The sequence below is a fragment of the Pagrus pagrus genome, assembly GCF_965226575.1.
Source record: "Pagrus pagrus genome assembly, chromosome: 14".
NCBI lineage: Eukaryota > Metazoa > Chordata > Actinopteri > Spariformes > Sparidae > Pagrus > Pagrus pagrus.
Window position 1 is genome coordinate 28,166,929 of NC_140198.1, and position 23,256 is coordinate 28,190,184.

The 23,256-nt window shown below is 40.8% G+C and overlaps 1 protein-coding gene across 1 annotated transcript in view; it reads right to left on the reverse strand.

Annotated features, from left to right (window-relative positions):
- ntm (neurotrimin) overlaps positions 1–23,256 on the reverse strand; it is a 475,162-nt gene that overhangs the window by 345,023 nt on the left and 106,883 nt on the right. The gene's annotated exons all lie outside the window — the stretch shown is intronic.

Consider the following 23,256-nt stretch of genomic DNA (forward strand, 5'->3'; position numbering starts at 1 on the left):
ATTAATGAATAATAATGTAATAATACATTTTAATTTGATTGTCATTGGCCCCTGCAATGTGAAAGATTAAAGATGCACCCAACCAACCCTAACCACTAAGAATGCTTGTGGCTCTCTTATTTAAGATAATAAGTGAAGCGCAGAAAGCAGTCATAGGTCCACATAGGTGTGTGTGTGTGTGTGTGTGTGTGTGTGTGTGTGTGTGTGGGTGTGTGTGTGTGGGGGGGGGGGGGGGGGGGGCTGTGTGATTACATCAACATTACATCAACACTTTCCTTAAGTATCTAAAAACATTAACAAGGCAGTCAGACAGCCTTGTTTAGGCAATGCTGAAGGCAAACCCCACACACAACTCAAGATCAGTTCAGATATCTACAGAGATCACAGATACATTGTTGGTCCTTTGTAGTTGCTGTTAAGAAATATGCAGATTGGAATTTCAAATATTTCTGTAAGGCAGGTGTTTTCTGGAAGTAATCTCACTGAAGGTTAAACTTCAGCAAGCATAGTAGCTCACTTACTGTATATAATATTGTTAGTTAAAATGCATAATTTGACATCTCATTGTTGGTGGTACGATAACTCCCTCAGGGACAGGAACAACATAGCCAACACTGATAAGTAGGCAGATGAATGGCTGAGGAAGATCGAGAAATCAAGACTGGCAGGGAAGTTCAAATCCTGGCTGTACCAACACAGCCCGCTACCGAGACTGATGTGGTTACTGATGGTCTATGAAGTGCTAATGATAGCTGTGGAAGGACTGGAGAGAAGAATAAACAAGCACCTCTGAAGGTAGCTCGGAATCTCCTTCTAGCTTCCCCTCAGTTGGCCTCTACATCAAGTCTGGCCAGCTTCAACTACCCTTTTCCTCTGGGGTGAGAGAATTCAAGCTGGCATAGTGCAGTGTGACTATGATGTTCAGAGACTCAAGTGATGAGCAGGTCAGAAGTGCAGGCATGAAGACAAGATCTGGGTGCAAGTGAGCAGCAGTGGTATCTCTGGCACAGGCAGTAAGTGCACTTGAGTTGAACGGCATCATTGGGAACCCAGGCATGGGAAGACAGGGACTTGGAACCACCCACTTGCAAAAGCAGACGCAGGACAGATAAGAGAGATGATCCAAGGTGAAGTGCGACACCTGGAAGAGAAAAGCCGGAGGGCAAAAGCAAATGAACCCGCATCCCAGGGAGCTTGGACAAGGCGGGAGACGCTCAGGTAACGGCAAACCCATGGGACTTCAGAGCTGCCATTCAGTTTGTCAGGGCAGAGGAGAGGCCTCTTGGCTCCCAGAAAAAACAGAAATGGCATCCTACGGATGGCACAACGGATGTAGTCATTTGGTCCAAGCAGGTGAGGAAAATCATACTGATCGAACTGACCATTCCATGAGAGGAAGGGTGTGAGGAGGCACATGAGAGGAAAGCCACGTACCAAGAGCTGGTCCAGCAGTGCAGGAATAAGATGTGTCAGGCCCGGCTATTCCCAGTCAGTGATTTGGCCACCACTGCCAACCCGCCAACCAGGGGATTGCAGTTAAGGGTCGAAACACCCGGTGAAGGTTGGGCATTGTTAAAGTGACTGAAGGTGAGTCATCTCACAATGTACTTAGGCATGTAATGTCAAAGCTTAGCATCTCAGGGAAAAAGGCCACAAGAATATGCACATGGCAGAAGTTATCCTAAACAGGTGTTCAACATTGTGAACCATGTTTTCCTTAACCTAACCAATTATTTTTGCTTTTTAAAACAAACAAACTTTGTGTAAAAATAACAAGTGAACAGTATAATGAATGACATTCCTGTACACAACCCACGCAGCCACAAAGACTTCATCCAGGTGTGATTTTCAACGCATTTTTGTAAACTGAAATGATGGTCCTGAAGCAACAATAATTATGATTTTCCAGGAACAACACCGACATGAGTCACAAAGCTATGACATTACAACAAAATGATCACCCCCACAATCTGTACAGTGAACAACATCGTCTGTCCTTAGCTCACAGATTCGAGTAAGGAAAAACCCTTGTAGCAGTGAAAAAGGTGGAAGAAACCTCAGAGGAGGGATCCCTCTCCCAGGACAGACAGACATGCAGTAGATGCCATACAGAAGAGAACAATGAAGTATACAATAGAGTATACCTATTTTACTGAAAGAATATCTGATACAAGTAGATGATATAAAATATGACAGCAATACAGCTTCTTCTTGTTCCGTTACTTTCACAGACTGTATCCATCAGAGCCATACAATATCTTGTCATGCAATAGTTGTACCGATTTATCTTGATTGGTTTGTTGCTTAACATACCTTTCACGTTTAAAGTATTCATACTAAGGTAGGCTTTTTGTCAGCTTCCTCCCTCACTCTTTTTTTGTTTTGTACTCAGTGTTTTCCATTATGCGATATCTCATTGCTAAAGCACAATCCAAGACAAAAGAATGTAAAGATGAAGAACGATCAAAATGTTGGAGGTACTGCAGATACATCAAATGTTGACTCGGCCAACATAATTACATAGGAATGCCCATGAGAAGCCATGGCATTCATTCGGGGAAAAATAGATTACAGCCAAACAGGGTTATAGTCGAGCACAGAGCCATCCAAAACAGATCGGAATATACCCAGCTGTGAGTCTTAATTGATCACATGTTGCTGCAAGCACACACTAATTTAAATAAAGCAATCTTGGAATTTATATGTGGCCTGTATTTCTCTAGCTCTGCCAATTAATATTTAACTTAACCAGTAAGATTATTCGTGCCACAAGGGAAGCTCTTTGCAGGATAAATCATTTTCATGACAGAAAAACCAGTCTGCAATCAGATCTTACTTTGCACTCCTTTGATTGGATTTGCGTTAAATAAGGGGTAGGCTTTATAGGTTTTATAATGTTCAGCAAATTTGCGTTATCAAAGCTATAAGCATTATGTGATTCGACATACTAGTCATAAATCAAAGGTTATGTTATACTGGAATAAATCTATGGCCAAGAACAGTTTTGCTTTTTCACTGAACGGTCTATAGTAAAAGTAAGCAAGATTAATGAGCAGTGAGAAAATTATCAGGTGAATACTGGGCATTTATTAATTATGACAAATTCTAACAGCTGATAGGGAATATATTTTCCTCCTACTTATTCACAGTGAAAAGCTGTGAAAAGATACATGTACATTTGAGCACTGGGTTAAAAACTTCGGGCAATACAGCCTTTGGGTAACACTGAGTTACTTGTAGTAGCAACTGCTTTTAGTAGAAAGTAGAAACTTTGGTAATTTATAATCTTGAGATCTGTGGAACATTTTAGATTTAATGTAAAGCATCCAGTCTTTATCCAAACTTGATTCTGACTCTGATTTCATAACCACTTAAAACTCCTTGTATTATATCAAATATACTACTACTACCACAGACTACACTGCTGTAGGAATTTTAAACTGGTTATGAAATCAGATTCAGAATTATTCTGGTTCTGATTCTAATGTCATAAGCCGTTAATACTCCTTGTATTAAATCGAATGTACTACTACAACTACTACAGACTTACAAATGCAAACCTCTAAATGGTTCCTTGATCATCATCACCTTGATAGTACAGGTTTGTTAAGCTATGAGCAACAGCTTGTAATAACACCCTGGGATATGTGAATAAGATGAAAGTGGTTATGTCTTTCACCCAAATCCCAAGACTGATTAATACTGACATACTGAATGTCAGTTCATTTTTCAACATAGCCACACAGAATTACTTTCGCCAACATGTTCTTAACTCATTAAAGTTGAGTTACTAAACAAATTTAGGCTGTAAGCAATTTCCTGTTGTCATGAGCGACAAATGGAATGCTGATGTTTGTGGTGATGTCACTGATTAGTTCAAGCTGACTTAAGGAAAAGAAAATTATAACATTTTACGCAACTTTATGTTCAAGTAAAATTCATTTTTTAAAATAATTTTTAATTTGTTACAACTGATTCATTTAAGAATAAGCATTTTGCAGCAGTAGTTATAATAATGTATCATCTTACTGTAAAAGCAAGGAATCTCTGTCTGTCTGTCTGTCTGTCTGTCTTTCTGTGGTTCACATATCTTAGGAATCATTCATCCAGTCTACTTAGGTACTGAGGAACTGAGGAAGTACAGTGTCACATTTGGTTCAATTTGGACATGTCACATGTTTAATATTAATACATTTTGAATAGACAGCTGAGTCAGGAGTGATTCTCTCCTGGTATGTGCCAGAGCTACGAGCATGTCGCTCCAGTCTCAGTAAAGTGCATGCTATTATAACTGTAGTCAACCTTAAAATGTGTTGATATGCTCAGTTTGTTACTGACAGACGCGTGTTGTTTGCCCCCCCAAAAAAAATATAAGTCACTTTTCATGCAACATTATTATGCCATTTTCCAGCACTCTTAACAGCAGAGTTGGTCCAGAAACATTTTCCTATAAATCCTTCACAATCAATGTCCCCCATTGTGTAGCTTTTATTTGGAAGCAGTGAAATCTGGAAACATTAGGTTTAACTTAAAAGTGAGCATGAGTTCTTACAAGCAGCTACATGTAGAACTCATGAGCAGCTATAAGTCAGGTTACTATACTGTTCAACCAGAGGTCTACCAACTACTGCTCAGAGTGCAGATCTGGAAAGATATGCAGTCACATTGGTCAGTGGATCAGATGATTCATTACAAAATGTTTAATAATAATATCTACCCAACTATGCTTAGCTATGTTTTTGTCTCCCCACTGCTTAACCAAAGACAGCACCACTGCCCCCATGTTAAAACAATTTCTGCATTGCTGCTGTTGGTAAAGTAACATTACACCTGGCGTCATCTAATGTTGTTATTCGACTGTTTATATTGTCTTTTCACTTTCTAGGTCATGTATGACTGGAAAATACTTAAAAAAAAATCAAAAATAATCTTTAGAACAATCCATCACTTAGTTGAAAGTTTACAAAACTAATTTAAAAAAAGACTAAAAAGAAAAATAAGCATTAGATGCAGCCACAGACTCTTTTATACCCACAGCCATGTAGGCACTGGTTATACCTAACAAGGCGTTAGCTAATTTGAGTTTTAATGTTACTGTTTTTATAACCCAATGCAATTAGTGTGAAGTATTTTAGATGAGCAGTTCTCAAGAAAGCTGCAAGCAGCAATACCAGAGGCCAAGCAGTCCAGCAGACACAGGCACAGCACTAGTATAAATAATCAATCATCAAATTTCGCATAATGTTCATACATTTTGTAAAATCTTAAATCCCTTGCACACCTATAGTCCATTCACACAGGTTGTTTTCATTTAATTTTGCTCAATTAAAGCTCTTCTCAGGGCAGTGTGTGGTTCTATCTATCTATCTATCTATCTATCTATCTATCTATCTATCTCAACCTTCTACTGGTTTTAATGTATCTGTTAAGAATAGGTTGATTGCCAGTAACTCCTAAAATGCCATATATCACAACAACATGACCGTTGCAGTCCAAAGGATGTGGCTTCAAGTACCTCTTCTCCGTGCCTCTCTCCGTTCTGCTAACAGAGAGCAATAGTAGCTAACGTTAGTTTAGGACTGGAGTCCACTTACATAAACTATTAACTGCCGTCCATCACAATTCCAGTTCCACAGAGCCCCTTAAAGTCACGTACATATGCTTGGTCCTGCAAATATCCCTAATTACATTAAATCACTGTACTAGACTAATTTCACATTTAAAACACTTTGAGGCAGGTTTTTGCAAATTTTCAGCCACTCACAACCATGCGGCTACTGGTGGAAAGTATTTTTTTAAAACTCAGATTATTTTCATTTACTTCAAATAAGTTAATGTGGTGTGTGCACAATAACATTGTTCACTGGAGGCTTCAAAGAAAGAGAAAATAATTTTATCATTTCAATAATTTCATAACCTTAATTTCCAAACATTCTCAGTAGCATTCAGGTTATACGTTTTCTTGATATGAAACCTGAGCTTGAATCATGACCCAGACTCTGAGCATCGCTGCCGGCCACTGGGAGCTGCCCACTATATCCACATCCTTAGACTGCTCAGCTCCACTGGAGAGTTAGAGGGTTAAATGCTTAAAGGCATTTACTGACTCATTTTTCCCACCTACATTTTCCTGGCGGTTGCGTTGGGCAAAAGTTACATCATAATGTAAAACTTAAATTATTCATGTGGTATAAATGTTGCATGCCAAATAAAACTGCTTCTGCTGAGCTGCTCAGTGGCGAGAGAAGAAGTCTGTGTGGACATCTCCCAGCAATATGTGAGTTCAACTGGGGGTACGAATTGTGGTAATGACTATCAATCCCTCTAGATGACTTCTTTAATGTCTTGAATGTCTTCAAATGTGTGTTTATTAAAAAAAATAATACTTCTTAAATATTAATTACCAAACCCTGTACATTTTTGTACAGGGTTTGGTAATTAGGGGTTTGGTAGAAATCTGTAAACATGCAAACAATACTTTTCTTTTGAAAATACTAGTGCACTGCTCGTACAAAACATGCTGTCGTGCACAAATTATCTGGTAATATGTTTGGTTTATAGATCCAGTCCAGACTCATCGAGGCCACCCAATAATATCAAACTTGTTTGACATTTACAATTTAAAATTTGGATGATTACGTCTGTAATTTGGACAGACCACAATAACCAATGAGAGAGGCATCCTGGAGCAGCTGATGGTGACCATGTCTCCCCAGTCATCCAGACTACAGAATATTTGAAGTGCATTTAAATTGTTGGTGTGCTGATGCTGATGTTTTTATAGCAAGAAAAATGGTGGTAGAGTGGAGAGCTAGGTGGTAGAGGGTCTATAATTTCTTGCTACAGCTCTGCGTAGAAGTGTTAAGAAAGTCTATGTTGAAAAAGGGTTTGGTCTACTCTAAAATCTCTACTCAGCGTTCCCTGGATAAATAAAGGCTGAAAAAGAAATTGCTGTATGCATTTATTTGCTGCTCTCTCGGGGTCGGATGTAATGGGAAGCAATAAAGATCTCATTCATTCATTTATCACTGGTTGGAAGATTGACCTCGTTGCTTTGCACTGAGGGCTCAGGGGTGTAGACCTAGTCGAATGGAAGCACTGATGCAGATTTCACTCAGTGCCCAAAGGCTTTTGGTTTTGCCTTTAGTCGAAAAACTCCCTCAAATATAAAGTACTAGTCAACATTTGTTCTGATTTCTGCAGTTTTATAAAATAATCTGTGAAATACATGGTTTCAAATCTGTACAAAAAGAGAGTTATTGGTCAATAGTTGTTTTGCCAGAGAAGTTTTGTTCAAAGTAGTTCTGGCTTGTTTGTTCTGCATGATGCAACTCAGACTGCTTATTGAAGTCAGCTATTCCTCAAACCCTTTCAGACAGTACTTTAATAGCACTGCATGTTATGGGAAGGCATGAGAATATTGCAAGAATAAAAATATAACTGACATCTTTTTCTCGGCGCTGGGATCAGGACAGTGGATTAAGATAATGTCACATCTATAAGACAAATCCCTTCCCCCTCAGAGCTATGGCGTGGCAATGCAATTTGAACTTTCTTTCATGGAGAAAGAATTGTGAAAGAACATTTTCATGTCCCTCCAGCACTGTTCTTGCTAGGGAGCAGTTGTCGATGCAGAGATGAAAGTTGAAGCTTTTAATTTCCAAATGCTACAAAATTTACATTTAAAAAAACAAAAAAGCCTACACCTATATACTCTGCTTCTGATATAATACTGATTATATATTGTTATATATTACTGTTTCATAATCCAGGTGTTAGAATTTTTTAAGACCTGAAAATGGATGCATGGTTTGTTTGTGTATGTGTGTGTGTGCTTGTCTGTATGTATACGTCTGAGTGCATATCTGTGTGTGTGTTTGTGTTGTCATCACTGCACTAAGCAGATTCCCTTTGATCTTGTATACTAAGGACTTCCAAATGTCCATTGTTTTGCAGGCAGGATATCAAAGCTCTCTTAGTGAGATAGCTTTTTTAAGGCCACCGCGGAATATGGAAAAAAATGAGTAACAGGGATGCATTGTAAACCATAAAAATAAACAGAAAAGGAAATCTAATTTCCTTAAAACAAATCACGTCTCTCACTAAAAAGGTACATTTTCTTATTTTCTTTAGTCTTGTCATTGAGAGGTTGGGCTCCAGGTAAATTGAGTAAGCTTGGTTTATTTCCTGCACTGACTGATACTATAAATTCAGCTGCATTGAATTTCCAATGTGTCCCACAGGTCTCATACTGCATTTGTCAACAGCACAGACAAGAGAAATGTTTCCAGTGTTTTGTGATTCATTCTATGATAGTCAGAGACCTCTGGGTCATTCTGCAAAAATGAGCAAAGAAATGAACCTGAAGGGGACCTGGAGTACTATAAAGCCTCTAGGGTGGAACATCATTTGTCAGAACAGGAGCCTTCCTGCGCTGTTCATTTTTCCCCTTGGTTTGTTGTCTTCCATTTAGCCAGTGATGCCGTGTTCCTTGGAAACTTCAGTGTCAGAGAGACAGAATACATGGAATTCCAACATGTGCTCCCTCATCTCTCCTTCAGGCTCTCTATCACTCAGCCACACCATTCGATTGGGTGTGTATTCAATAGAAAAAGGCGCGTGTGCATGCGTTGGTATGACATTGTAGCATGTGCATTAGCTGGTGCCCGATCTCATTTGGCATGATGTGCAGCAGCCTAATCTCCTTCTTAACACCCTTGCAGTGTGATGGCAACCCCTCCCGCCACCACCGCCGCCGACACTTTAAACCTAGATAAGTGTATCAGCACAGCCAGGAGGATGAATCCCCAGCCTGCCAAGAACACAAGCTTGCCTTTCTCATCAATCAATTTGACAAGGCCAGCCACAGAGCAGAACCTACCCCTCCCTTCACCCTCTACCCCGTCAGCCCCTCACAGCACCATCCTCTCTCCTCCGATCCATTTCTGAAAATACTGCACCACCATACTGTGGCAGAACAAACCAGGTGAAGGGGAAGGAAAACAGGTAGGGTGGATGGGAAAAGATACACAAGGTCCATTAGTGAGAGTTTACATGGATTTCATAAAGTGGATGTCAGTGACCTCGTGGAGATGAAAGGGAAAATAAGGTTAAAGACTACAGAAACCATGAAAAATGGTTTGTGAATGGAGCCACTGTCGACACTGTTGCATGCTGGGGACAGATGAGCAAGTGAGCGTGCCTCTCAGCTTGTGAAGCATGCTGTTACATGATGTTTTTTTTCCTGGAACTAGGTCTATGTTGTGACAGAGAGGCAGACAACCAAAGCTGAGAGTGATAACAAGACATGCTGACTAGAACGACGCACAGCAGACTCTATCTGATCCTCTGCTTCACCCCTTTATGGAGGAGTGAGGTTTTTTTCTGGACTGGCGCTGGGATTCTATCAGTGGTTCCTGTGATATTTGCTCAAGTAGAGACATCAGAGATCCATTCACCTATGGATAGATATGAATCTAGCATGAAACTGGTATCGGATTGCATTAGATCCGGTGTATTTTTTTTTACTCCTGCAGAGTTTTAACAGCTCTAGAGCTGGTGAAACTCCTGGGCTGTATGAGATGAGTACACCTTTGTATCACTGCATCACAAAGTTGAGACTGCTGGCAAGACTGTGTGCCCTGTTGCCCACAAATAATTCAAAGCATGTGGTTGTAACACTGCACTGTAACTGCAACAGCAACATGTGGCATCTACATTCTGCAAGCATGGTCAGATTCTCCTTCCACACACAGTGAGCAAACTCAGATGGATTACATGAATTGAAAGTGGAAATCCATATGCAGACAAGCATGAAAAAAGAAATGTAAACATACCATAACATATCTGCGTGTCTGCCAAGCACAGAATTCACTGCCTGGCAGCCCAGCTAATATCATAATCCCTACACAGGCAAATGGGCACTAATCTGCCAATCACAGCTGCAGCCAGTTGACAGCACAATGCACAGCTAATAATCCTCCACTAATGTGTTTGTGTATTAATAATTCACATTCATTCCTGGGGGACTGCAGAGCAATCTTTATTGCAGCCACTGTCTCATCTCCAAATTTTGCAGATGTACGACACACGCACACACACATACACACACACGTATGCACATACACAGGGGGAAAGGAATGGGCCATACAAAGCAAATATTGCTTTGTAGAGATTAGTGTTTGCTATCATAATTTGGATGTCAAAGTTTACTTGAGGCCATTGTGGACCTTGTTTAGGGTTCATGTGGGCAAAGAGATTATCAGTTTATTTTTAGTGAATCAAAGTCGATCGGTTTAAGTATGTGCCAATGATATTGTAAGATTTATTCATTTCCATGATTTTCAAAATTTCACGAACATTTAATTGTACATGTTCAAACATCAAAATGGAAGAAATGTGTCATGTTTCACAGAAAATTCCTTTCAAGTTCACCAGAGACGTTTGGTAGTGGTGGAGCGGCACTGCCTCCTATGGACACCGTAGCGGACAATGCTAGCAGTACTATGGCGGGCAGCAGCCGGGCAGCTGAGCCAGGTCACCCTAAACTAAGTCCTCTCACATCGCCAGCGGAGGATGAGATGTTGGCGGCCGGGAACGAACCTGAGAGTGCCGTACAGCAGAGGGATGATGATGAAGACTCCTGGTGTGTGGGGGAGAACGGTCATTTTCTCAAATGGCCAGGATAAAAAATGAACTTCGGACAAAAATGATACAGAGACGCCTTTACGGTTTGTCAGGAAAAAGCCGGTGGTTTAGGTGAGTAGTTTCACTTTGGTTTTGTGTGGTCGTAGCTGTAGCTCTCTACTGATGTTCATTCATGTTGCTTTTATTACTTTCACGATTTGTTTTAGGTGGTTATATTTTAATTAAGGTGTGTTTTACTCCATAATACTGCAAGGGCTGGCTATTTGAGCTTGCTGTCTCTCCCATAATATGTATATTGTCCTGTACGTGGCAGGTGCCAAACAAAACAGACCTAAAATGACAGTAATTTTGTGTGGTTGTGTGTTGCCCGGTGTTGTTATGTGTGTAATGGGAAAGAGCGCGTTTGCGCGCACACTGTTTGCATGTGTAGGCAAGGGCCCATGGTCATGATAATCCGTCTATGGGTATATGACTTAGTAGACCCTTAACCTGAGTTCAAACACTCTGCCACCTCTTTGTGTTTTGTACAGTTTGAATAAATCATGTTTAAAAGTGTGGTAAAAGGAAATTATTAGTTCCTGACAGTGAATATTTTCAAATCAAATATTAGTGTACTGATTAATCCAATAGTGGAACCCATTACTGTAAGTACAGAGACACGATAGAAATCCATTTGGACAGTCCTTGGTGTATTTTATGATTTATAGGAGTTGAAATTCTGAGTATGGTGCCCTTTTGAAGGCAATTTCTCTGAGTTTCACAGGCTGATGGAATTCTCTGATGGCAAGGCTGCGGATGTGCCAGTCATAGAGTCGAAGTTGTTTCAGATGGAAACACATTCTTTTCTTTATTTCTTTAGGGTATAAACTTAAGGATTCAGATGTCATCTTAAACATTCCCCCACACCTTCTGAGCTCTGCTCACCTAAATCCCTAAGCAGTTTGCATTTGGACGTAATATTTACATAATAACATTGAGAGACACTACACTGGAGAAAGAAAGTTGCATAAATTACTGACAATGTCAATTGGTGATTTCATTTTTTTTTTTCTTTTGGAAAAGGCACCGACACATTTGTTACAGATCCATTCTCACCGACAATTGTGTGTATTCCTTCAAAGGATTAGAACTCAATTCCAAAATACAAATCACTCCTCATGCTTAAGTGTGTATTTGTCAATGTGTGCTACACAGCAGTGGTGCTCATGTGAGAGCAATATCACCATGAACTCAAGAGAGGTATGTCTTACATTACAGCCAACAGTCAAACAAGTTCTGTCAATGGCATGCTGGGAAACTGCAATGATCATCCATTCTGGCCTGAGAAAGGAAATAACCCCACCATGTCTCACAATGCATCAGAGCAGCAGTATTTGTGAAAAGCAGCAGGAAAATATAATACGTGTTTCAGAGAGTCCCAGCTGGGCAAATTACAATGTATTGTGTTAAACAAGTACTTTGGTGGTGGCTAAAATCCTCCAGTGGATATGTTGACATTGATTTGGTGCGGTGCCTTCAGGGAGCACCCTTAGCCACGCATTTGTGACTATTCAGCACTCCACTCAGACTGCAGCACAACTCACAGCAAGGTGAAGCAACTGGATGACAAAACACACTCAGGCTTTTCCATTATAGCGTTTTTTTACATGGAGGAGAAAAGAACAGGTGTCATGTTGACTGACCCTAACATAAAAAATAGACAAAAACAAATGGAAGACTGCGAAAGGCCTTACCCCAGTATTCTCAAGGACAGATGACACACTGAGTTGTCTTTAGGGCAAAAATAAAAAGGATGTACTTTATGCTGTATAGTGGCCCCTGAAAGTGTCTCTACATGGTGAGTTTTCACAAAGACTGAAGTGTATAGTTTGTATTTTAAGATACGGCAAGGAAGAAGTAGGACAAGGCTGCCAGTCATGTAAAGGTACAACAAAGGGACATTGCTGGTTAGTCCTTTAATGCCTTTTCTACTTTAAAATGATGATATGAATGTAAAACCCACTGACTGTATATAACGGTGGAGGACATGACAGCTCCCCAAAAGTAAAACCAAGAATCTTTAATGCTCCCTGGTGCCTGGCTGTTGGATAGGTCATAAGCCCCGCCAACTCACTGTAAAGCTGGAATTACACTTTCTGTGTTCACGAGTGCATGATGGTCCGCTAGAGTCCATGTGACAAATTTGAGGTATGTGGATGTCCGCAGGAGCCAACATGCACTCACTCTGATGATGACATTTCCGTCACACATGGCCACTATGCTAAAACAAGCAAAATATATCTGCACAGTAATGGAATGCTTCATCCAAGTGAATTCTAGTGGCAACTGAGCCCAGTTGTCTGTGTATGTGTCCGTTTACGAGTATAATTCAGGCCTTAGCATACAGGACATGGGCAGACTAAAATAATAGAAAGTACAAGTCAAATAGATTTTTCCATCAATAACTATTTCTTATCATGCTGATATATGCTGTATGTTTAAATGTTCAATTTTGTGAAAAGTTTGGTTTTATTTTTGGCCCATTGTGTGGGTTTTAGTGACATCTAGCAGTGAGATTGTAGATTGCAACCAACTAAAACCCCTCACCTAACCCTCCCTTACAGCTGCTGATATAAAACATTTACATTTACATTTAGGGCATTTAGCAGATACTTTTGTCCAAAGCAACTTACAATAAGTACATTTGTCACAAGAAAGAAACCACAACATAACACCGTCGATAAAGTAGAAGAGTAAAATATAAACAGTTTTCAAGCCCTCATCTGAGCATGGTAGCTGCTATTTATCAAGCATACCTTAAAGGTATAGTTGGTAATGGCACCTCGTCTAAGCTCCACCCCCTTCTCCCCCTCCCGTCAGTGCTCCGTCCGAAGCCCCGCCCCCACAAACTTGAACGCGCATCAGACAGTCCGTCAGCAGGGCAGAGGAGAGCTGTTAGCATTGGGCTAATACAAGCTACAAAAGTAGCTAAGTTGGCTAATGTTACATATTTCATGAAAATAACAAATCCCCCCAAAGCAAAACAAATAATTACCTGTCCAACAGAAAGACAGCAACCTCTGCATCACTTCTGGAAGTGCTACTTTGGCTGCATTTTCTCTGCCATTGTTCTCTCTTGCTAACTGTGCTAACTCTTCTTCTTCTGCTGTTTTATGGCTGTTGGCAAACAACTGTTAGGTGTGCATTACCGCCACCTTCTGACCTGGAGTGTATCTCCTGCTAACTCCATATGGAGTGTGCTGAATATATCCGGCAACGGTGACACGTGATGAGTGCGCGCAGGGAGGAGGGGGGGACAGAGGGGGGTGCAGGCAGGACGAGACATGAAGGCATCTGATTGGTTCTTTCAACTCGGACCGAGAGGCAGGGATTGGTCAGAGTTTTTACAGGCCTGCAGCTGCCACAGAGGTCTGATTTATTTCGTTCCTTTTTCTGAACACATTATGTATGGACTACTCTCAGGATGGGGAGACCATTTCACCCAGTATAACAAAAAGTGTTTCTGAACAGGATTACCAACTATACCTTTAAGTACATAAGTGCTATGGTATAAGTGCTAAGGGTAAGAACATACAAGTGCATATTTTTTTTAATTTTTTGGGGTGGGGGGGTGGGGAGGGAGTCATGCTATGAGGGGTTGAGGTGAAGTCTGAACAAGTGAGTTTTGAGTCTTTTGCGGAAGATGGTGAGTGACTCTGCTTCCTGACATTGGTCGGGAGTTCGTTCCACCACTGGGGCGCCACAGCAGAGAAGAGTCGCGACTTCGCTGAGCTGCCTTTGCATCATTGCATCCTTTGTGAGGAAAGACCGGATCCTGCGGATGTTTTAGAGGGCGAATCTGCAGGATCGGGCCACGCGGTGATGTTGGGGATGCAGGATAGTCCGTTGTCAAGGATTACACCCAGGTTCCTCGTAGTCGATGAAGGCGATCCTGTGACGTCCTCGACAGTGACTGACAGGTCCATGTGAGGGCATTCTTTCCCCGGGATGAAAAGGAGTTCAGTTTTACTAAGGTTGAGTTTGAGATGATGCGCAGTTGTCCAAGCGGAGATGTCTGCCAGACATTCCAAATGCGCGTGGCAAAGTGAGTATTGGAGGATGGGGGAAAAGAGAGGAACAGTTGGGTGTTGTCAACATAACAGTGGTAAGAGAATCCATGTGATGTGATTGCAGAGCCTAGTGATCTAGTGTATAGTGAAAACAGAAGTGGTCCTAGTACTGAGCCTTGAGGGACACCAGTTTCCAGGGAGCAGGGTTTGGACAAGGAGCCATTCCACGTGACCTGAAAGGTGCGATTTGTCAGGTATGATGCGAACCAGGTTAGAGCAGAGTCAGCGATGCCAACTTCTACCAGAGTGGAGAGGAGGATTTGGTGGTTGACTGTGTCAAACGCAGAGGATAAGTCGAGGAGAACGAGGACTGACGAGTGGGACGAGGCTCTGGCGGCATAGAGTGACTCAGTCACTGTGAGGAGGGCCATCTCAGTGGAGTGAGCGGTCCTGAAGCCTGACTGATTAGGGTCTAGGAGGTTGTTCTGTGAAAGGTAGGAGGACAGTTGGTTGTAAACGGCACGTTCCAGGGTTTTAGTGAGGAATGAAAGAAGAGAAACGGGTCTGTAGTTCTTCCAAAATATATCCGCCTAAATCCTACACACTCAATGTTTAATTAGTTATTCGGTTTGATTTGAAGGGGTTGTTATGTCATGATTGACGCCTGAGCCCTGCTCGCTATTAAGTCAGGAAGGTTTATGGGCGGAACCATTTTTATACAGTGGGATGAGGTGGAAAGGCATCCTCTGTCTTTACATACAGTCCATGGTAAATCTCTGTGACTTTATCAAACATCATGAGGAAATAGTCTATAAAAGTGGGAGAAAAGTCAGGCAGGGCAGTAATACCACACCAACATCTATTTTCTTACTATGCTTTGTGTCGCTGCACTTGAATTGAAGACTACCATTTCTAATATAATGCCTTCCATTTCCACAGATGTACTGTAAATATCTGATGCCTCGCTATATTACTGTCAAAGAAGGGAATAAAAAATTGCAAGACTGTAGATGTCTAAGTCAGTTCTGACAAGCAGGGTTACAAATGGTGCATTACGCAGGCACTTAGACCAATTTTAAAGCTGAGCTATTGCAAGTGAATGCAGACAGATGTAACCAATATCCTTTTGGTTAAAACGAGTGATGGTTTAGGAGTAGAGCAGGAGGGGATGCAAAAGTGATGGAGACAAAGGTAGAGACGAAAGATCCGAAGAAGGAAAAAATGGGGAGAAATTGGCTGATTGATGACAGCCTATGAGCGCTGTTAGAATTTCCATCAATACAGTAGCACTGATGTATCTTTGCCCCCGAGTAGCGATGTATCGTCCAAACACCCACACAAATGAATGCAACCTGTCTGCAACTTCACTCCTGCTTAAGAGGACATTGTGAATCGGCAAGATAAACGTCCTGTTTTATAATGCAGGAAAAGAAGTAATAACAGATGAGACAGAATATGTAATTGGAGAGAGAGGAGATGGGAGCCTTTTGTAGATGGGCGGGGGGCAATGAAGTGCTCGGTATTTGTGGCTTTTTGGCTCACCTTCCAAGGGCTCAAGACTAAAAATAACCTGACTAAGAATCATTGTTACATTTATGTCTGAAACATTTCATAGAGACAAGAGCAGATTCAGTTTTCAGTTTTAAACTTCTTCAGTCATCTCTCCACTGGATCCAGTAACTCTGAAGTAAATTCACATTAGAGGATTTTAAGGCATGACCAACACACACCCACATGCACACATCCAAACATGTATTCACAGTAAAATGTTCACATTTTGATATTAATTATCAAGTAATGTCAAGCCAATTAACCATCTAGAAAGAAACACAAGACAATATCACTTTGTTGGCAGCAAGCAGAACAGGCAGGCAATCAAGAGCCTTTTTGATACAGGGCCATAGTTTTGCTTTGCTTTGATTGGCTCACAATCAGAGGCTATAGACCTGGTCAGAAGGGAAAACAGTTTAAGAACAAGACCAGCAGCCATGTGGCCAAAAACTTTAAACCACTGAGGCATTAGAATGGGGAAAAAAATATATAATAAAAAAGTTAGAAAAAAACAGTTTAAAAAGTTACCAGCTCGTGTGGCAGGTGACACTATTGATTTTGCTGCCAAAGACACATTTTGTCGACACTTGGCGAGTGCTGATTTCAGTCCCTGGCGGAGGGCATGTGGCAGGACACTTTTAGAAAGTTATGGCTGCACTGTAGAAGTCCTGAAAAAAAAATGAGCGGAAACTAAGAGAAGGAAAGCCACAGCCCGCTGCCCTCTCTCTGCCTTTGCTTTTCCCACACACCCACTTCCCAACTCCCCTCTCCTCCCCCAGCCCTGTGTAACCCTTCCACCTCTACTGTTATTTTGCCCAGCAGGGCTCTTAATACTTAATGTTGATGCACCGGCAAGACTCCTGGGAACATTGCAGGCCGGAGAGGGGGTGCACACACACACACAGACACACACACACAGGCTACATCGCTCTCTGAGCAAATAAAGGTGTTCTGGAGCCTTTCTCTCAAAAGACAGGTGACAGTGCTCTCCAGTGGGGTGCAGCCTGTGACATTGTCCCTTTTGTCCCCAAGCCAAGTGAATCAGATGGAAGGGAAGAGGAGAGAGAGGCAGGGGGGAGCAAGTAACATCCACAAGCGATACATCCAGAGGCTGCTCTAACCAACAGGCCAATAGTGGGTACACAGAGGACAGCCTGACATGGGCGGGGACATGCACAAGGTTTGCATTTTAATCTCGCCATTTAATCAGAGTTGAAGATTAAAAGTAGATGCCCTCAGAGTGTTCTGCTATTTTCTTTCTTTTGGTAGAGGAATTCACAGCTAGACAATAGCACATTTTCCCATTCTTTAACAAGTGGCCATTAAGAGGCCATGCGACATTCATGCAATGTGCCCTACAGAATCTGTGTTTTGATCTGATGCATGGCTCAGAGTAGAATTTGGCTGATACACTTCATGAAGCAAAATTACATGGAAAGAAAGAAACCCTCATTGGAGCACTCATTTTCCCCATTAGAAGACAATTGGAAACAGATGGGTGCAGGATATGCAGTATGATTTCAGGTAATGGTTACTGTGCAGTAATCATCCATCAAAAATATCAACACTTGTAATAAATAAAAGCAAACCTTTGCTCTGAGATACAAGACTCCACAAGACCCTTTGTGAGTAGAGCGAGCACCCGCAGCACTGACAACCCAGGAGCCCAGCAATGCGGAGGTGCTGAAGAGCCTCACCTCCTGGTGAGACCCAGTAATACTTGCTTCAGGATACTAGGATGGTACTTGTATTTTTCTTCTCCTTCTGCTTGATCAACCAGTCAGACTGCTTGCTTTGATCTGGCAACCCCCTGCAGCATCTCACCAGCCACCCCAAACACCTGAGTTCTCTCCACCGCTGGGCTGGCTTAAACTGGTTCAGACCATATTTTGATCTGGTTGGATGATACTTTCCTTACATGGACACTGAAGAAAATGAACAAAATGCAGAATGTTCTTTTTATAGCCTTCAGTATCTACTGAATAGTTGGATGTTTTTTGGTGTGTACTCACATTGCTTCACTTGGCTGAATTCCTAAAAACAGCATTAAACGATAAATACATTTTTTTGTGTTGTGAATGATAAATGTATGAAGAGGTAAATGATATAATATGACTCTGTTTTCATCATATCGTGACTTTCTAACCCTTATGAAGTCTTTGTATTCTGTTTACTCCCCTTGTCCTATGAATCAAAAATGACCTGCCTTTGCTAAACCCCTAAAGTAAAGCAGCCTGATTGAATTTTAAACCAAAAGTGTATTTTGCATTAGGAAACAACCTGTCATTCATCACAACTTTATAAATATCTGGGTTATCCCTCTTCATAGACCAAAAAGACTGCATTTTATCAGTGCACACCAATCGTTTTTTTTATTACAACACAACTGTCATAATTTCTTTGTTTACAAAGGAAGAGGTCGATGATTACTATTCTTATTGCTATAAGTAGTGCATAGGTGTACACATTATTTTTTTTTGCAAGAGATAGCACCCCTAAAATAGATACTCAACTCTGTGCAGGAAACCTGAGAGAAAGACGTTTTTTAAAGTCAGTGTGTTCAGCTCTCAGTACTTTTGTAGCTTCTAACTGAATCTCTTAAGTTTCTCTCGTCGTGTTTGTACATTCAGACATCTGCTGTGTGTTACTGTTGCGTCATGTTCACTTTCAGCTGTTTCAGGAGTCATGTTTAGTTACTGCTGCTGAAAACACGTTTCCTGTAATGCTGCTTAATAATGAAAGCTTTTAAATGACTAAATAACGGCTTTTATTGTGAAGAATTTATAGTAACTGAATTAGTGGAGCAGGTTGTCAGCAGTTGTTCTTCAATAGTACAGCACGGATTGGGACAAGCGCATCATTGCTTTTTGACACACCTTCAGGCAGGTAGACCAGTTGTGATATTAATGCAAAATCCCGGGCATGCTGAGTCAAACCGAATATAGCCAGGCTGGCAGATGTAATGGAAAAACAGCTGAAGGTCCACATTGTGATAATGACACACACAGACTCACAATAAAACAATATCAGCTACTACTGAGTATTAATGAGTCAGAACGCCAACATGTTGACTGCATCTCGGCTGGTGTGATCCCATCATATGTGAGGTCCTGGTCCTGGAGATGCTGTCTATGCACAAGAACGTTTTAGTTTTGTATGAGTTCAGTCATTAGCGAACATACAGTATTTTCAGCTTCTTATTGTCTATGAGTGCTCGTGTGTGTGCATGTATATGTGTGTGTGAGTGTGTGTGTGTGTGTTTTTGTGGGGAGTAAATGATTTTATAACTGCTGGGTCCAAAATGACATGAGGACAATCGTTGTATCGATACATCACATTCTTTACTCCCATTGACATTAGCCCCAAAAATGGAGTATTGGTCAGGCTCTTATATTTTCCTGTGGATTCTTATCTAATTATGCTTTTAAGCAAAATCCTGAATAAATAATACCTGGTTTGGGTCTACCTGGGTCTTAGGTTGGTTGAGTAGGTTTGAAGATAAAAAAACCTAAAACAAAACAAAAACTCATTCAAAATAGGTCAACAGATAAAGCCATCTGATTTATTATAAATAATTTATAATTTATTTATAATTAAACAAAACGGCAATTAGTGTGGAGAGCCAAGTCTCCCCTTCTAAACCAATGCTGCCCTGTCTATAAACTTAGCTAATAGCAACAATTCACATCAGGACTCTTTTGTCCTTCTGCCAGCATAGTTTCACACTGTGCCAAGATGTATGTCATTAAAGCATTAATAATGGCACAGCTTCATATTCCCATCCTCAAACAAGCACTAGATATTCAACTCAGATTCTATAAATACTATTGGTTTATCCCTCAGTGGCCTCACAGTCAGTCAAAATGCTGGGCACAATATGGGTCAAATACATCATCTCTCCAACGGAAATGTACAGCAATGTTCCTTCTGAGTCGATTTATGTTCCCTTTTGGGCTTTAACAGCACACAGGCTTTTGGGGGGTTGCTCTGCTATTATGGAAATGCCTTAATCGGGCGCTAAGAGTTGGAGCAGTCTTTATCATGCTTATGAAATTATAAAACCATGTTTCATTTGAATCAGAAAAACACCCACATGCCTCCCTAGAGGGTCCAGATACACACCAGTTGATTGTTTCGATAATGAACAGCGTTGCATATGTCTCAGTGGAAGAAGGAGGATCTTTGAAGAGGAAATAGAATATAAAGCAATAGCCACTGGGCTCTTAAACAATGTACAATGAGAGATAAGGGGCTTTATACATCAGGCTGTTTGACTTGGATGCCCAGTAGAATATGAGAAATGAGAGTAGCTTATCAAGACGGTAAAGATTTGTTAAAAATAAATATCAAATTCTTTTGTCGATTTATTATTCCATTTATTTTTTTGTTTTCTTGCCAGGAGCAGTCCTACCTAGATTAAGTTACAAACCTGATCAGATTCCAGAAGCTACAGTGGCCGTCAGGGACAAGAAACTTATTTTCTAAATATGGACTCGTTCTTAAGAGTGTCAAGTATTTTTACTTCTTCAAGTGATGAGGTGAAGATGTATTTAGTTATTTAGGCTACAAAACTTTAGAAGAAAAAATTATAATTTGGATCATACAAAGAAAATATGGAGCACTGTAAAAAATATTCACAGTATTTATTAACTCGGTGATGAGCAGACTGCCCAGTTTATCTGTCACATTAAGTCATTACATCAACTGTCTTTGACACACTCCAAGCCCCAAATATCTTAGTTAGTTATCGCTCCATGTGTTATCTTACTGCAACAGACAAGGAATAAATCTAAACAACTCTTGCTAACGCTACGTTATCACCAGCTCTCTGAAAGGCACAAACTGAGGCTTTGGTGTGTTAATATTCATATTTCTTTTTAGTGAAACTAACTTACTGCTAATAAACAATGTACATTATCTAGGTTATGTACCATTAACAGCGGAGGGAAATATATATTACGGTCGGTTGTAATCCTTAACGTTACTCTTACCTGTCCAGCAGAAAGCAGGATACTTCAGCGTCAGTCTGCAAACATTTTTCTATCATCAGAGATTTCTATTTTGGAAAGGCAACCAGAATGTTTATTCCTGCTTTATGCCGTCGCTTATCTCAATTTCCTTTAGCATCTTGAGTTTTTGTTTCTTCAACAATGTTTCACATGCCTGTGATTTTCCTTGTACAAAGTAAGTATGATCCACCAACCTTTATCAGATTGTGGTTTCAACTTGGTTTCAAACTTCTCACAATACAAACTGTTTGGCATGAAACAGCAGACACTCCTTCTTTTTCTTTCGTCTTCCAACTGGTGCATTTCCAGTGGCCACCCACTAAATTTAAAAAAGTGAAAGGCCCTCACTATTGCCAGTGTTTGGCCAGGTTTGTCCATTCTGGGTTACTGTAGAAACATGGCAGTGCAACATGGTGAGCTCCGTGGACGGGGACCCACTCCCTATGTAGATATAAAAGGCTCATTCTAAGGTAATGAAAACACCATGACTCTTATTTCCGGGTGATTATAAACTAATTAAAACATACGCATTGCCAGCTTAGCAACTTTGTCGCTATATTTAGTGAGTTTTCAGACCCCTCTAGCGACTTGTTTTCAAAAAAGCGACTAGTGACAAATCTAGCGACTTTTTCTGGTGTTATTGGAGACTTTTGGAGACTCTGACTTGAAAGCACATATCGTTCTTACTCTTCTCAACGAGCAGTGGGTGCTGCTGTGGGCCCCTCCCCCGTCCTAAAGCACTCACAGGTGGCCCAGTCCTCACGCAACAGTCCCTCCCAGCTGCAGTCAGTGCAGGAGAAGTTCACCCCTCCGCGTCCAGACTGCGAATCGCGCATCTGCGAAGCCGCCGCTGGCTGATCCCACCCTGGCTTACAGTCAGGGCGGGATGTAAATGTAAAGTATTCTTTGTCTAAAATAAATCACTGAACTAAAATAAGTTCATTTGTAGTTCTAAACATTTTAAGGGTGTTTTTTACTCACTTCTTATCGCTCCCACAATGTAATTCCTCTCTACTACAGCGCCCATTACAATAAAATGCATATGGCCAGATGTGCAAATTAGGTGACAACGTCATTTAGCGACTTCTAGCGCCTTTTAGGACAGCCAATAGTGACTTTCCTTACTGAGGAGTTGGCAACAGTGATTATATTCCATTTCTGCCAAGTCTGTTCTGCTAGATGCCACTACATTCTACACACTGGACCTTTAAGTTTCTGTCAACAGTAGTATGCTAGCTAACATAAGCCTTACAGGCTAAAATGTAGAATGCAGCACTGTCAGCTGCTCTGGAATGCGGCGCTCATTGGTCTGGCCTGGAGAGTATGCAATCATCCAGATTGTAAATATCAAACATCTACGATATTATTGGGGCGGCCTTTATGAGTCTTTGAGCAGGCTTAAGACTAGATCTGTAAACTCCTCACATTACCAGATAATCTGGGCCAAACACCGGTATTGGTATTAAAATGTCATTAAAAATATTGCAGCCACAGGTACAGTACCATTGGAACTATTTATGTAAGTTTGCCAGACTATCTTCTAGCATTACCAGGAAAATACCTCTAATTAAATCCATGCTCTACAGTGGTTATGTTATGACAAGATACTAATATGGCTGTTTTGAAATGAATAACTTCACTAACTGTATGCAGTTCACTTTACTTTACTTAGAAATTTTACAGACATTAAGGTTAAGGCTAAATCTACAACATTCACTGCCACTAGTGGAAAAGAGCATCAAACCCAGTCTGATCAAATATGAACCAAGTTATTGCATAGCTTTGCTGTACTGCATTTGTCCCTTCGAATGTTTTTGAATCATGTTTTAGTCTACTGTTTAGCTGTAAAAGCAGAATGTTTATGGCCAGACAGCCATTTTGAGTTTACTTTTTTTTTTAAAACTAACTTGGGTATGTTTTTCACTGATTATTGTAGCGTGGGCCCTGGCAAATGTATGTTAAAAGGTTTAATTCAAATGTAATCCAGAATACTTTACTGA